Below are 18,211 nucleotides of genomic sequence, written 5' to 3'. Positions count from 1 at the left end.
CCCTCTGACAGGGCTGGAGTTCCTCTGCTGTCACTACTGCATGCCTATCTCCATCTTCTGAAGTCACCAATACTTCTTCTGTTTTTGATAGTAACTATTTGTCCATGGGTAAGGATGAATGGTGAGATACCTAAACTGTATGTGATGGTTTGTAATCTGTAACTGAATCAACACTCACATTCATGCATACTCTGTTCCAATTTCTGCTCTTGCTATATGGTAGTACAGTGGAAGATTTAGTATGTTTGGCCCAACAATGAATCACAAATCCGGTTGTAACGCCTTCTGCAGCTTCCATAATCCAACCAGGTACTACTGACCATGCTTTGCACAGTGAACAGCTTCCTGCAAACCTGACATTATTACCTGCACATCAGATATGCTGTTGGATAGTGATTGTAACAGCCTTGAGGTTGTGACTTTTGTGTCCTCTGCTTCCATTCAGGTGTGCATAAACCAGATCTTGGTTCACAACAAACATAACTGCTCTGTTAGTAGTGGCACAAAGATGGTTCTGGGACAATTTTAATATATAGTTGATAGAACATTAATTATGCAAGTTAAATATTGATGAATTAATTACTCGAAATATACTTGCATATAAAAGACAGTGAGAGGCGTAGTTGGAACACTGAAACAATTTGTGGGGCTATTGTATACTGCTTAAACAATTAGGGCTGTGTTGAATATTTTGCATAATTTATAAATTGAAGATGTCACAGTAACTAAATGCAACACTGCAAGAGAGAGCTTTGCAGATGACACAAGAATATCCAAACAATTTGTGATGTAATTACACTTTTTATTCCACAGAATACCGCCACACTTAAAACACAGACTCTAAAAATATCGTGGCAGTTTCTGGCACACTTGTGAAACCTCCCAGTCTTCATCCAGTCTCCCTCCCTGCGACATTTTGCACGCATTTGTGGGAAATGCCGTAGACTTCGCTTGTCTTTGAGCATGAGCTGATTCAGGAGTCATTAAATCCAGTTGAATATGTCTCTAAATACACTTTCAAAAAAATCGCTGCACAGTAGTTTTCTTCAAGATGTCTCATAAATAAATCGGTAAACAATTTCTCAGGATGGATTTCACAAATTGAATATACAGTTGCAAAGTGGGAAATGTTCAATAAAACTATGGATCTACGCTGTTTCGGAACATCTGCATGCATAAACAAATTAGGTAAAGTGTTTGATGCCTCAACACATACGCAAATGTTGCTTTAAACAATTTGTGTCAAATACACTTGCAGACAAAACACTGCACTGTCTTCCCAGGTGCACTTGGAATGGAAATACATTATGTAAAAATAAATCAGTGTACACAAACTCAAAAGTACATTACACAGGAGTATTGTCCATAAATTGGAGATAAAGTAGAAGAGTGCAAATACATCATTTCGAAACTCTGAAGACGATCCTACATCACATAAAACTATCGTTACATACACTATCACAGTAGTTTGCTACATGAGACAGTCATAACCTAGGATCTACAAAGTGGCACATCCATCAGCTGCTGCAGCTCGCCACAAAGTGAACTGGCGACCAGAAGATGGCTCACAAGGTGGATCGATGAGCTCGTCCAGCATAAAGGAAGGATCACTGGAACAGGTTGGTATTTCTAGAGTTCGCCAGAATCTGCATACAAAACCGTCCGCAATTTATGGCTGGCAGACCAACACCAACTTGTCCTGTGTGCTCAGACCAGCATTCATCAACAGGTGGGTCGGAATGCTGCACTCTTATTGGCTCCCTTGGTGAAATGGTGGGTGGAGGGGTTAGAGGTTATACAAACCATCGTCGTGGTGCAGTCGCTCTCATTCTGCTATCTTCAGTTCGCCTGTGTGGTTGATTGTGTGTTCTTGTGCCAATATTTTTTCTTGGGGAGGGGGGGGGGGGGGGGTGAAGCACACAGTTTCAAGAGAGTGCGTCAGCGGCAGTAGCAGCAACAAACGCCTTCGCCAGGACAGGCTACCACGTTAGTTACTTGTTTAATCACTCAATATACCTGTATACCCTGTAATTCTAATATTCCTAACAGCACCTGTTTAGGTCGTAGTCGATAGAGGCATATCTCGATCCTGCTGAACTTTTGAACAGTTTGCTGCTGTAATTTTAGTGTGTGAGAATTTTTATTCTGTAGCTGGTATTACAGCCCTTTTTTATTTCTTGTCGTTGTAAGCCTTCATCCCTGAGGTGTTGGCCAACCTAAATACTCAGCTGGCGGCTGAGAGACAATTGGAGTAACAGCCTCCAGCAGTAATAATCGAGTTTGTGCATCAAGAATGTAAACGCATTTTGTTTTACAACATGTAGCTGTTGGAAGAAATAATCTTTTTGTTCGCGTAATGTACTGTGGTTCTAATGATGAGGGCTGGGGAATGTATATACATTTATTTTTCGTAACATGGTGCACTAAGTTGCCTGAGACATATTCTATGCTTTTCTTGGTGTTTCTATGGATGAGGAAGGAGATGTAGGGGTATCTAGGTACGTGTCAAGGCCGAGAGCCAGGAGCCATCGATTCAGTCTTGTAAATAGGAGAATACGATTTCCAAATTCAGTATGTTTCATTTATAAGTCATTTCAGTGAACTAGAGAGCGCGAGTTTCTGTTTATATTTCAGTGAGATAAAGAATAAGATTTTCTTTTTATATTTCAGTGAGCTAAAGAATGCGATTTTCAGTACGATTTTCTGTGTATGTACCCTATTTCAAGAAATAATTACGTTTAACATATTATTGTTTTAGGTAGCAACGGTGAGCAAGACAGATGACCCTAAGACGAGGGTGAAATACCAGAGTGAGTGAATGAGATGGTGGCTGCTGAGGAGGCTGAAAGGCAGCACTATCTCCCCCATTTGGAGGAGGATGAGGAAATACTGGGTTGGATGGGAAAACTACCGGAAAGCCCAACTGAAATGCTCAATCCTTGGACCCAGAGGTGAAAAGGTGATTATAATGCAACCTTCGTCATCACAGCATATAATTATTATTATTCTGGAACGTTGTTATTTGTTTACAGCACATATTTTTTTTTTTAAAAATCTTGATCATTGTATTTAATTTCACCACCAACATCATAGCAGCTATCTGTGACATGAGTGCCTAGAGTGGCGATTGGGGGGGGGGGGGGCAGGAATAAAACATGTGCCCAAAAGCACCACTTGTAGCTGCATGAGAGGCAGTGGATTCAGTTGTGGCTGCTGCAGCGCCACCCCTCACACCATCACATACCCTTTCGCACCATCGCCAGACACTGTCGCCACAATAAGGGTGCACCCACTGTGCCTCACCACTGGTATGTCCACCTACTCCAGCTCTGATTGTTCGCCCTCACTGGCAGCGAAAGGTATGTGTGCCTCGGCACATACCCCTCATGCCAGCAGGCGCTTCCTCCCCAATACCTGTCACCCACCAGGTGTACAATCATCAGATCCATCTCTTAGACTTCATATTAATTATAGTGTTAATGATAATGATCCTGTGCCTGGCGGCAATTTCCTCTCCTGTCCTCTCAGTGAAGGACATCAGATCAGTGGCACCATAATGCAGTCAGAATACTTGGTGATTGCAGACGCCTTTGAGGAGCGAATCTCATTCACAAAGTTTGAGAATCTGTCAAGTAGATACCGCAGCCCTGTTGGGTTTCTAAGAGCATGCCTTCCTGTCTCGGAATCGGAGCACCTCATAGCCCTAGATGATCCGAGATATAATGCCATTAAATGTAACACAGTACTCTGCGAGTTGACTCACCCACCCAAACAGCAGGGTGCTGCTTTAGAGAAAAGAGTGATAATGGAAGCCAGCCGGTGTGGCCGAGAGTTCTAGGTGCTTCAGTCTGGAACTGCGCGACCGCTACGGTCGCAGGTTGGAATCCTGCCTCGGGCATGGATGTGTGTGATGTCCTTAGGTTAGTTAGGTTTAAGTGGTTCTAAGTTCTAGTGGACGGATGACCTGCTTCAGCTCTGACTGTTCGCCCTCACTGGCAGCGAAAGGTATGTGTGCCTCAGAGCTCAGAGCCATTTGAACCATTTTTGATAATGGAATTATAACATCAATCACTGAATGGTATTGCGAATCCACATTGTGTGCTATACTGGGCTGATTTTATGAGATGGAAGTAAGAGAGTCAGCTAAAACGCTCATACCACGCCTCATCATCCATAATTCTGTCTATGATCCGTTAAAAGGAGGGTCCACTTATATCAAGCTCCCTAAGGATATAGCAGATAAGAAGGCATAGATTAATGTCCTAAATGAAAATGGTCAGGCTTTTTTTTGCATGGCCGAGCCTGGTTTTCCAGAGATATTACATGAAACAAGTGTGGTGCACATCTCAATACGGGATAGGTCTTAACATTTGAGGATGTTATAATTTCGATGGTATCGAGTTCCCCACAAAGATTCAGGACATAACAAAATCTGAGGCACAGAATCCCAGAATAAGGGTTCATGTTTATGGCCTGGAGAAGAAAAGCAAGCCAGACGAGCATGACATACATACCGTACTTGGACCACTCAATTTTTCGAAATATGCAGGTGAGCATGGTCCTTGTATAAATGTGCTGCTCTTCTCTGAAGGTGAAAAATCAGCATTACATATGGATCAGAAACGTGTCCTGGCTTCTCGCCTCCCGGGTAAGAATGCACAAGGGTAAAGAGCATATTTGTTTCAGGTGTCTAAATATCTGTTCTTCTGAAAAGTATTTAAACTGCCATCTGAAGGAACCAGTAGGTGCTGCTATGCCTTCAGAAGAAAACAAGTTCATTAAGTTCCTGAATACTCACTATCAGGAGCTATGTCTATTTGCTGTATACGCTGACTTTGAATGTCTCCTTGCTGCTATCACCTGCTGTGATGGCTATTGCTTGGTCTCACACACCGCCTTCATGTAAAAACATGTGCCGTATGTGCAGCATAACAACTTTTATGCTCATATAATTCAAGTCTTAACCACTATGAGCCTGATGTTGGGGATAACCCTGCAGTTTGGTTCCTCACTGAATTTGAAAAACTCTCACGGGATGTTGATAGGCTTTACAGCACTAACATTGCCATGACCGAATTGGGGGGGGGGGGGGGGGGGAAATTATACACTGATGCATTGTCATATTTGTGGGCTCCCATTAGACAGAAAAAATGAAACTCACTGTAGAGATCATTGGCATCTTACAGGGAAGTTCCATGATGCAGCTCACAATGCATGCAGTATAGGTTACCACGGTAGATACTGGTTTTCTTCCAAAATTTAAGCGGGTATTACGCTCACACCAGCGAGAAACTTAACATCGAGATTGATGTTCACAAAGAAGATGAATTTAAGGAATTCTGCAGTCTAGGCAGCAAAATAATCAATGATGGACAGAGCAAGGAAGACATCGAAAGCAGACTAGCTCTGGCAAAAAGGGCACTCTTGGCCAAGAGAAGTCTCCTAGTATCAAACATAGGCCTTAATCTGAGGGTGTATGGATGGATCACAACATTGCAAGATAGTGTAACATGGACTGTGGGGAAAACAGAACAGAAGAGAATCGAAGCATTTAAGATGCAGTGCTACAGATGAATTTTGAAAATTAGGTGGACTAATAAGTAAGGAATGAGGAGGTTCTGTGGAGAATCTGAGAGGAAAGGAATGTATAGAAAACACTGACAAAGAGAAGGGGTAGGATGTTAGGACTATTGTTTAGACACGAGGGAATGACTTCCATGGTACTAGAGACAGCTGTAGAGGGCAAAAACTGTAGAGGAAGACATAGATTGGCATACATCCAGCCAATAATTGAGGATGTAGGTTGTGAGTGCTACTCTGAGATACAGAGGCTGGCACAGGAGAGGAATTCATGACAGACCGCATCAGGTCAGTCAGGAGACTGATGACCCAAAGAAAAAAGAGAAGAAAAAGCTGCTCACTTCCTAGCTGAGCAGTTGACTAATTTCGGTAGGAAGAAAAATCAGGTCAGTGTCCAGCCTGAGAGAGTAGAGAGGTATATTTCTTTATCGAAACGAATGACACCCAGCCTGAGAGAGTATAGAGGTATATTTCTTTATGGAAACGAATGACACCAAAAATTGTGCTCTGCTTCCTTGTCTGTTTATGTTTCATGCAGACTTCATTCCAGAAACGTTTTGACACTCTACCTGAGGAGGCTATGCGCATCATCTGATCTGCATACCCTGGTGAGGAAGGAGTTCTCCCTTATGAGCATCTGGATAGTAAGGTGAAACTCGACGAAACCAGGCTACCTGACATATCTGCATTTACCAATACTCTCACAGGTGATGCCATAATTAATGCAGATTATGAGCACACCATGAATGCCTGACAGGAATTCAACATTCCCAATTCGACTGACTACGCAAGACTATACATGGACACTGATATGCGCTTGCTTGCAGATGTTTTTGAAAACTTCCAGTGTGTGTCCATAGCTATGTACTCTCTGGACCCCGACTTTTATCACAGGGCACCTGGTTTGTCCTGGGTCGCTGCGCTCAAGAAAATGAGGTGCGAGGTGCAGCATCGAACTTATGACTGATGCTGCTATGCTTCTTTTCTTTGAGTGCGGGATTCATGGGGGACTTAGCCAGTTTGTCCATAGACACACCAAGGCAAATAACCCATGTATGGGTGCAGGCTTCAGTGAATCCATCAAATCAAATTGTATTCTATATTTCGATGTGAATAACACGTACAGGAACGCCATGACGCACCCACTGCCAGTTGGTGGGTTTCAGTGGGTACACGATACGAATTAGAAGGATTAGATGGAAAATAATGGTTCTGGCAGGTGATTCTTATGTAGGGTATGTGATGAAGGCGGACCTCATATACTCTGTTAGTATGCATGAAATGACAAGCAACTTGCCATTATGTCCAGAGCAACAAGTTCTACAAGGAGGCACTGTCCCTAATCTGATGACCATTGTTAGACACAAGCTGGAGTATGTGAATCATTATTGTAATCTTCAGCAGTGCTTCAACTTAGGGATGGAACTACGTAAATCACCAAAGATATCTCCTTCAATCAGCGCCCTTGGTTGACGGAGTATATTGAACTTAATACCAAAAAAACAGGGCAGTCCCAACTAGTGATTTTGGACAAGATTTTTATAATTAATGAAAATTCCATTTTCGATAAAATTATGCAAAATGTAAGAAATGAACATAATACTTTAATTAGGACTGAATGAGAGGGGCTTTGGGGCGCAAGAAATTGCATCGACAGACCACATTTTAAGTGGGTCACTATTTTCAGTGGGAACTTTGTTGCTGTGGAGATGTCTAAGGTTTCAGTAGAGTTTACAAAACCGATCTATTTTGGGATATGTATACTGGAAATGGCAAACTTCACATGTACCAGTTCTACTATGAGTTTGCTAAAACTCATTTTGTGGAACCTAAGTTACTTTATATAGATACAGATAGCTTCATGTACTGGGTGAAGAACTGCAATCTGTATTATGAGGTGTCATAGTAATCACTTCGACACATATGGATATGCAGCTGATAACCCTTATGGTATGGTTTCTCTGAGCAAGAAGATTATCGGCTTAATGAAAGATAAGTCGAATTGATTGACGATTGTTTAGTTTGTGGGTTTAAGATCCAAATTGTATGCATATTGTACAATAGATGGGGCCATCCAGAGGCAAGCTAAGGTTTCGTCACATGCAGCATTACATGTCCTCATGGTCAAAGACTACTTGCAGTGCCTGTATGGTGGTGTTTGTGGTGCTCTACAGCAACCTCCGCTTATGGTATGACAAACTAGCAATCGATCGCAAGGTCACAAGGTGTACACTGCGTTGCAATCTAAAGTCAGATTGTCACCTCATGACGATAAAAGAGGCATTATTGATGATGGGATCGAAACCCTCACACAGTCATGCTATTTGCTTGGGATGCCAATGGCGTGAATGACGTAGAGGTAGAGAGAAAGAGAGAGAGACTGGTTCAGTGAGAGCTTGTGTTAAATAGTATGGATCTTATAAATATTATATGTGTATGATGTATGGTGTGCTTGCATGCATGATAGCTTATGTGTCCATGTGTGTATACATGTGAGTGTGTTTGAGTGTGGATGCCTGTGTGTAAATACATTCTGTTCATTTTCTTCTTAATGAGGCAAAATGACCTTAAAAAGTTTAAAAATTATAAAAGTTAAACAATGTGCAATGTTTATATAAAAAGTTTAGAAAGTACACATAAAAAGTTTAAAAATTGTAGAAAATTATAAAAAAAGTTGAAATTGTAAATGCAGAAAAATATAGTTTTACAGTATTTATCTCTTATGCACTGAGTCATGTGCTTGTGCAACTGTGAGTGCATGTGTAAATAGGATAGTTTTTAAGTTTCACCTACCGCTAGCTGTCCACGTCATATTAATTTTAAGTGCGATTTCCACGCAGTTCATTTCAGGGCAGCCATTTGGGATTGATATTTTAGAACCACCCTCTTCATTGCGTTATTAAATTATTTCAGCTGCTTGAGGTGGAAAATGTTTAAGAGGCTCCTACTTCAACATATAAATTAAGTTTGTGTTTGGATGGAATTTTGCTAGTAACAGTAATAGTAACAGAGTTAGTGTAAGAGAAACTGCATCCTTGCCATAGCTGTAATCAGTACTGCAATTAACGTAGATATTTTCACCCAGTATTGTAAGTGTTGTAGGAAGTATTAAATCAGTCCTGAAATGTAAAGTAAAAAAAATTTTCAAGTATTATTTGTAAAACCAAGAAGTGTGAATGTGTGTGTGAAAAAAATTTCAAACAGTAACAAGAACTGTGAATTTAAAAGCAGTAATAATTTTTGTATTGTAAAAACAACAAGGTTTGCCACTGTAAAGCAGTATTACTACTGTGAATATTTATCCCTGAACAAAAAAATACGTTATTGGCTTCCATACATCTTTGTTACTATTTCACAAATACCTACTCCCAAAAATGTTTATAAAGGCTGTGTGTATAAAGGGTTCTGTTTAAGATGGAGGAGAACAAAATGCATGAAATAGTGATGTGGGAGTTTGCATATCATGCATCATACTGGGTTATGGGAGCAGATAGCATGTGACAATGTCCACTTACAACGACATATAGCAAACATGTATAAAATTATGTTGCCACTGCTTGAGGAAAATCACAGGAACAGTATCTGTCCTAAACTACATGGATCAGGATGAAATCAGTAAAAAAAAGTATGCCTGTATTATAAGGTAAAAATTCATTTATTTCTCATCCAACTTTACAGTAATTTTATATTTTCATAAGCCGACACAGCAACACTGTTTTCACACAGCCTCTTCGTGAGTCGATGGAGAGCAGGAAATCCATAGAATTCCAGTTCTTGATAGCACCATCTTGAAGATTCGACACATTCGTGAGATCTTCTCCTTCGCCTTCATGTCGATGATGGTACCCATGTGGTCGAGTAATAGAAGCGAAGTCACCACATGTTTATAGATTATTCCAGGATCCTCCTAGTGAATTCTATTGCAGCAATGTGTTAACCACTTTGCACTTTTCCGTGTTTTAGCACATTTCACATCCTTGAAAGACCTCACTGATGCTATGTTTGCTGAGAATGTCACTATTATTCCAGCACCTTCTGTGTGTGCTACGAATTCAACATCTTTAAATAAGAACTTTGTACGCTCATAATCATAGAAACAATGATTGTCTGCAATGATATTCACACCTTGAGATACCATCATGGAATTCTCTGGATATGGTGCAGCATCTGTTCTTTTATACAGCTTGTTGCACAACAGCAGTGAGCGGACAGTAGTTAATAATGCGGTCGTGTAGAATCAGAGCATACTCTGCGGTATGTTCCAGGAAATTTGCCGAAGATTTAAATTCGGTTCATACATCTGTAGGTCCAGATTTAATTATCTCGTTGTGTTTCGAGCAGTTTATTATGACGATCTGTGAAAGCTCCTTGAATTTCCATGCAGTGAGTAGACCACCTGCTCCTTGTTCTTCAGCACTTTCATAGCAAGAAGCATGGAACCTTGCATACGTCATATGCTAGACTGTATACATTTTAATCCCACTGCAGGTGTAAATTTTCGTATGGCTAGAATTCTGAATTCAGGTAGACTCTGGCGTTAGTTAACTTGCAGTTGCCGAATACAGTGTAATTATTTGCTATACTCCTTCTTATATCTGTCTGAAACGCAAGTGTGATGAATCTGGACGTATCCAGTTGAGAGGAAGTTTTAATAGCCCATGTTTCCCTGCCTGTCCACAGCACGCAGCTCCAAATAGTCCAACGTCTGAAGTGTTACTGGAAGGCACATTGCATTGATGCGACTCCAACAATCTTACACTCCCTTGCAGCTGAGGGGAAGAATCTGCAAATAGTGTGAATCAGACTGTAATTGAGATAGGAGTTCTCTGCAATGTTACACTCGACTCGGATTGTACTGACAAGTACTATGTCCACAGTCTGAGGCGACTTGTTAAATTTACTAGAATTCTTCTTCAAGATACGTCGTTTTGTGAAACCCAGTAGGTGCCTTTTTGAACCTTTCTGGTTAAAGTCAGTCATTGCATTCACAATATTTATTTTAGATTTAGGTGTGCCGATGTTTACACATAGCTCAACACCTTTTCCAGGCCGTCATAAGACTTCGTTGAAATCGTCGATATCGTACGCAGCAGGTTTTAATTCCACAATGTCTTTTTCACTATTAATATCCAGATACAGTTTGTTGTTATCTTTGACGATATTTTGGATGCTGTTATACGTCTCCAGTCCAGTCAGTGCAATACCCCATCAGCCAATGCTCAAATCAATTGTTGGGAAGTAATTTGCACGCAATACAGATGATAGATCTTTTAAAGTCAAAGTAAGACGTCACATCTGAACATCAACTGATGAAGGAATGTTTAATGCTCTTCCTTACAGATTCTTCTTCTTTGTAAACGTCAAGAGAAACATGATACGCAGATGCCTGCAGAGGCTTGGATTACAGTCCTGATAGCGTCGAAAATAGTATAACACGCGTGTTCATCGAGTGAGGCATTATTATAATTCTTCTGACGGTTGCAGGTCACCAAATGAGTCGAAAGAGTAGACTGTTTTTGCATTTTTTATAACATATGCCACCCAGTGGGTGCAGGGACCTCCATCAACATCTAAATTCACAATACCACATTCAGCAGTTTTTCACGTAGTCTTCGGTAATGTATCTGCATAAAAACGCCATGGAATCTGGGAGTGTTGAATTTTTTTCTATCGAACTTAAGTAGATCAGTATTTATGAGAGCCCGATCTGATAGGACTGCTAATGGGCTGTTTTTTATTTATGAATAGACCAAGTCCTCTCATGTATGGTTTCAGGTATCGCCCTTTTCCGTTGGTCGCGGCTTCCATCATGCGGTTATGTCTTCTTGCTTCTTCTAACTGCGCTTGGAGATTTGCGCGTTCTTAACAGTTCGAGCAATAGTTGCATCACCACCAGCGAGGGACCCCACCGCCAAGAGAATGGAGAGGGCTGGGATGAGGAATGGAAGAAAACAACCAGACGTCTAGGTATCGGCAGAAATCGAGGTGCTATAACCGATCCTCTTCTTCTTCCCGCTCCTGTCTGCTTCAGAGCGTTTTAGGGTGCACACATCGCTGTCATGATACAGTTCTTGAAACACCTTACTTCCCAGTCGTCTTGTTTAGTGCACAGCGTGCAGAATTCATAGCTCGCTTGAAATTCATCACTCCTAAACTCAACTTCATTTTCCCACACATGGCTTTATTCACTGCAAATACTGCAGTGCGTTGACCCATACCAAGATCCTTTCTTCTGCGTGTCGCCTTATACGCGTTAGCTAAAATACGGTCTGCAATGTGACGACTTCGGAGATCTTTATTTGCAGTGAATGCAATGTCGTGACCCAATTACCCTTCTTCGAGTAGATTAATTCTGCGTTTTTGAAGCTTTGTTCCAGGTCCGCAATAGTTACATCTTGGAATTACTAACTCCACTGGTAGTTTGTCTAGAATACCACCACCTCCTCTAATGCGTCTCCTAGCACACATGTTATGCTACTGCAGTGGTTGTGGACTGTGCATCCCATCATATAGCAGATTGTTAGCCTCAATCCAACTGTTTTGTGCTGCAGTAAAACCAAGCCATTTGACTAGCGCTCTATTTCCCAGATGTCTTATGACTCTCTCATTGAGAACACATCTGGTTCTGAGCTTTCCTGCACCTCTTCGATGTAGAAGCAACCTGCAATTTCTTCACCTTTACTATCCTTCAAGATATAAGTTATGGGATTCGTTTTCTGCACGTAGGAAACTGTAAATATCTCTGTTGACCAGTTTGGCAGGTATGATTTCTCAAATGCTGTCCTGTGTTCTGAGACACATACCAAATCACCTACATTAAATTTCTGTTTACATGGATCCAGGTTTTTATTACGACAGGATACCATATCCATTAGTCCATTATCACCAATATCGATTGGTCTCATTTTTATTGTGCTATTTTTGTTTCGATTATACTGTGTAATTATTTCTGGGAGGATATCTATTCAGTTGTATGAGCCACGAAGATTAAAACACATCTGTCCACTGTACTTGCCCTCAGGTGAGTGAATGTTGAGTAATGACGTATACCATACCGCTGCATAACGGCCTTGAAATACCTATTGTAAAACTCTCCACCGTGATTGGTTTGAAGGTTGACTGGGCATAATTTCATTGCTCTCTGCGACAAATGCTCAAACACATCTGCGACGTTTCCCCCTGTTTTTGTTTTAGCAGGTAATGCCCAGGCAAATTTGGAGTATGTATCAATAACCATTAAAATATATTTGAATCCATTATTCGCATGTGAATATTCCCTCATATCTACAAGATCAGCCTGCCACAAGTCAGCCAAACCTTAATCAAAACGTGCCTAAGAGGGTATGTTTAGCGTGCTGGTTTGTGAAGTTTTCGAACGACTGTCTCCATAGTCATTCGATGATACCCCTCTCTCTAAACTCGGAGATTACTGAAACAACCTCATTGCGAATGAGCTGTACCATCTGCACCTGCCGATGCCATGAGTGGCCGTAGTCTATCTATTAACTCATTAGGGTCGTCATAATGTATACATTGCGGGATCCGATTGTTCACTGTTTTACGCACAATGTCAATAACATCACTGCTGTTGCTGTTGTTTCCACCATCGAGTACTGGTTTTATATGTTTTGTTGTTCTGCCTTTTTTGCGTTCTTATGTACGCCAGTCAAATTCAACATTTCACGGTACATTTACCTATTATGAACTGAATAATTTATGGTATTTTCGTGGGTCTTAGGTAAATAAGGTTCGTTAAGGCAATTTTCCTCTCAAACTATTACCAGTCTGTATTGTGTCATCAGTTACAGTTATAGGCTGCGTGCCCAGCATGTACGGTCTTCCCCTGCTGATGCACATGTTCTATCTATCTAGCCAGGGCATGGTGGATAATGAATTCGTCAACGGCAGCACCATCGTTATCGTGTGGTTTCGTTTTTGCTGAGAGCTACCTGAGAGATTCAGTAACCTGTTAGAGGGCTTTCTTTGTGTTTGCTGTCGATCCACCTGCCATAACCTTACCAAAGTAATTTCTTTCCAGTGGCTTTCCTCGCCTGAATGACTAATTTGCGTCGACTTCTCGATGTATACTAATCAGACTTCTCTGCAACGTGAGGCTTTATATATCCTCTCTTCTTCTTCACTATGTGGCTGCTCTCCCTTCTCAATAATAAGGACCTCTACATCTGCCCCCCCCCTCAATAGCGTCAGCCTTTTCAGTTAAGTTGGTTACTTTCTTACCGATTTCGTTAACTAACTCATTTAATCCATTGATCATTCTCAGAAGAGTCCAGTAATATGACTAACTCCCTGCACATACCTACAACTTTATGCACAATTGCCTAAATTTCCGCATCCATGTACAAGTGCATGTTCTGTCTATGTACACACATTCTCTTTGGTTGAGAGCCAGACATGCATGCGAATTTGTCCATGGTGCAGTGTATACTGATGTACTCACCTGTCTTACCAGGCTATATAGACAGACACTCTTGGAAGTTTCTCCTATACCTGCCATCATTCAGTTTTCTTGTTTTATTAATAATGAGAAACCCATACTGTGAGTGATTCCAGCAATCAACACATATCTTTACAAAATCATTGGACGACATGTCAGTTCCTACATGTGGTTGGTAAACATGTTTTAAATTCAGACTGTCTTGTTTGAAGGCTATAATGAGGTTTGCATTATCTCTGACCAGCTGTTTTCGGATTCTGGAATGCGTTTGAGTTAGATAAATTACATCAGCACTCACATGATAAGCGAAACAGAAATATTTTGCTGTTTTCGGATTCTGGAATGTGTTTCGGTTAGATAAAATACATCAGCACTCATATGATAAACGAGAAAGAAATATTTTCGAATTTGGTCTTGGTTTTCCACAGCAACATCACCAAATAGGAAAACAGTATTTGGCTTCACTTTTTCTGATGGGGGGATATCACTGCTTTCACTGAATGTCGTGTATGTAACACCTGTTACACCATGCAATATCTCCTGTAATAGCTGATATGTGGGTTGGAACAGTGATTTTAAAAACAAAGATGTTAAAATTGGACTCCATGTAAGCGTGTTGGCAGAATAATGAGAACATTAGTCTTGTCGCAACTGGATGGACATACAATAATTGTTCATATATTATCAAGAAGCAGTATTCTGTTCTTCTTCTTCTTCAGGTCTTCTTTTACATCTTCACAGGACTAGTCACCTGCAACAAAGTCCTTGTGACGAAGTTGTTTCATCCACCCTGCCATAATACCGAATACATCATGTACCAACATGTAATGGGCATTTATAGAAAGACACACGAACACTTATTAGGCTCCTCTGATGACATCACCAGATACTGCAATCCCATTGGTCAAAGCCTATTACATGACTAGATTCAGCATTCCCATTGGTTATCATCCTTTTTTTGGGCCACTAAGATGGCGATGGTATTGTGAACTTGGCCAGTTGGTCTCCAAAACTCAAGGTGAATAAACAGAAAATTTGATATTCCTGCCAATAAACTTGAATTTTCCACCAATAAATTTGAATTTCCCGCCATTTTATCCTAGGCTGGGCCATCATCTTGGATTATGACACAGTAGGGATGTGGCTGAGAGTTCCCTAAGGGGGACCCACATGCTGGCTGGGGAAAACCCATGACATCATCAGGGCATGGGGGTAAGAAATTGATCGATTAACTAATTTGCATAATTAATTTGATATCAAACTGATATTGAAACTGGGCCAGAAACCGCTTTATCCCACTACTTCTGTTTACACTTTTGTTAACTTCTACAATGAACGTGTGTTATTTAGCACCTCTTATTCCAAACTGGGAAAATGTTTAATATGTCATTCTGTCATTGCTCTGTTACTGTTTGTAACTTCCTTTATTGTCATCAAGGTGCCATTCAGCTCTCGAATATAGCTGATGCCTGTAGTCTCTAACACTATTCTTGACACACTTGCATGTGTTCACACCTCAGAATTATTCAGAATTTGTACTGACATTAAACACAAAAAATGCAGGTCCGATAGTCACAGGCGATGGAATGATTCTGAGTGCTGATAGCCCTAAAATAAACAAAGTCCCCGATAACAGTTATAGAGATCGACTCACAATCAGTATATGATCACTCTTAAGTCCGAACTGGCTTAACACGCGAGAAATGTGTGTTCCACCGAATAAATCAGAGTACTAACCACTGCAGATCTCTCAAAGTGCCCATTGAGCTACTGTGTGCAATATTTCTAAGTGTAGTGGCCATCCTCACGAAAAATCTTCCATGTCCTAGAAGAGTGCTGCTCAGTCATCACCCAGACCAGCATAGGTTCTGCCTCCAACTCCAAACAACCAAGGGGGAACGAGAAAGATGTCCACGGCGTTTATAAGTTTGGTCCAACCCACCGCACAAATGCCAAGCACTTACGACACACGACGATTCTGAGCAATCGTCAACCTCTTTCACAACTTCTTGTACCGTAATTCATTCTTAAAACTAGATGCATCGTTAGAAGTGGGAAAAAATGTGAATTAAACGACATTTTACACTTGACTCTTTGTTCATGCTTATGAATCAGAGTCCAAGAAATACATATATTAATTGCAGTGATCCACTTCAGTCTTTCACCTACGGCACTGCTGTATGTTTTAACCAAACGACGCGCACAGCCGAAGTCAGTCACGTTTGCCGTCTACGGTATGCCACGTCACAGACTGAACACCACAACGACAGCTGTGCAGCAAGGACTTGGCTGCGTTCTGCCACCGATTGGAGCACTGAATTTTACTTTTACTAGCTACTGAATGCTACAACTGTATCATTACATAAAAGAATCGAACTGACTTTGTAAATTATTCGAAAGTGTGATAACTGTAACGAATAACCACGGAATTTCAATGAACTTACGTGAATAGGAACGTTTTAGTAATTTTGAGTTGGAATGGATTTAGTTTAGTGAATGCCACATTGTTTTGCAGTCACTGTATGCTGACAACCACCATTTAACAATATGGCCCGGTAACCCTACTCAACGCATTGCGCTCTAGCTTTAAAACGATTATGGTGATCATCGAAATGTGCGGCTGGTCCCGGCGGAGGTTCAAGTCCTCCCTCGGGCATGGGTGTGTGTGTTTGTCCTTAGGATAATTTAGGTTAAGTAGTGTGTAAGCTTAGGGAGTGATGACCTTAGCAGTCCCATAGGATTTCACACACATTTGAACATTTGACCATCGAAAAATAGGCACCTCAATAAACTGTTTAACAACCTCAACAAACTGGCGGGCTTCTGTTAACATCAAGAAGTAGCGGCATAGTGCGTTAAGACCTGAGAAAGAAGGGAGCTGTTGCAGCCAATGAACGAGGCATCCTCTAAATGGAGGTGACCTGCCGATAACATCCAACGACAGTGAATTTCATCAGGTTTCAAATCATTTCCAATTCACAACGTTGAATCAACTGTGTAAGTTAATAAGATAAGAATAAAAAATTACTAAAAATAAATATTTACGTACTTGTCAGCATTTCAGGTAGCAGGTGGGGTACACTGGTAGAGTTTCCGGTCTGACCTTCAGATGGACAGCGAGTCGGGTTCGTCCTCACAGGGACCTTCCACCTGGACAACAGTCTTGATCCTGAAATAGATGGTAGGCTATCATCTATCTAGTCTTCCGTCTTTTCTGGCTTCCCTTACGGTGGAATCTTTAACATTCTTGATGACCATCACATTTTGTTGTCAGTACACGAAGTTCATAACTCTCTTTCTAACCGTCTCTTATTATCCTACAGAAACAGAGTTCGATGGTGGAAGGAGCATGAAACCTCGGCCATAGGCCTATAGCAGAAAGTAATTTAACACAAAGTGTCTACTTTTTCAACGGTTTCATATAACAGTACATTTACCGTGTGAGAAATAGCCAGGGAAGTGTACAATATGCTTTGTCCCCCGCTGTATTTGAAATATAACCACTGTTCTATAGTTATTTAATCCTATAGATAGTTGTTTTCAATAGTTTATAAGATCACAGTGAAAGACATGACACAGATCAGAGTTTATGTTTAACCAAACATTTTAGTTGGCCGCATTCATGAAATGACGCTTCCGCTGATGCAAGAATATTTTGTCTTCTTCTGCGATAATGATCCAATTCATGTCAGTGGAAATAGTGAGTTATTGATGTGGTAATAAAATGGTCTACCACGTCTTCAGCGAGCTATTATGACATCCCTTGGATGAATAATTAAAAGGCCTGTGGCCCATGTCAGAAACTCTGAAGGATTTGAAAATTATCTGTTTCTGAGAGGTGAGACATACGGTACAGGTTTTGCACCTAAACATAGATTGTGAAGGAAGATAAACGTCTCAACATTACACACGAAACGAAAATATGTGGAGTGTCTTAAGGTTATATGTAAGTTGGATGTATACTCCGAGGATAAATGTTATGAACTTTCGCACAATGCATTTCATCTCCAGTAGTGAAACACACGAAGTTTCTGACGCGGGCTCTAATGAGTCTTATAGCGTAGAGAATAGCAGCGAAGTGAGTAGAAGATATCGTGTAGCCACATTATCCGTGGTTAATGAAATGAAGACTGCGTCCGGTCGTTACAGGATTTCGCAGACTGCAAGGACGCTGCT

The sequence above is a fragment of the Schistocerca serialis genome, chromosome 7, assembly GCF_023864345.2.
Source record: "Schistocerca serialis cubense isolate TAMUIC-IGC-003099 chromosome 7, iqSchSeri2.2, whole genome shotgun sequence".
Taxonomy (NCBI): domain Eukaryota; kingdom Metazoa; phylum Arthropoda; class Insecta; order Orthoptera; family Acrididae; genus Schistocerca; species Schistocerca serialis.
The sequence above is the reverse complement of the archived record's forward strand: the minus strand, read 5'-3'. Positions refer to the sequence as shown.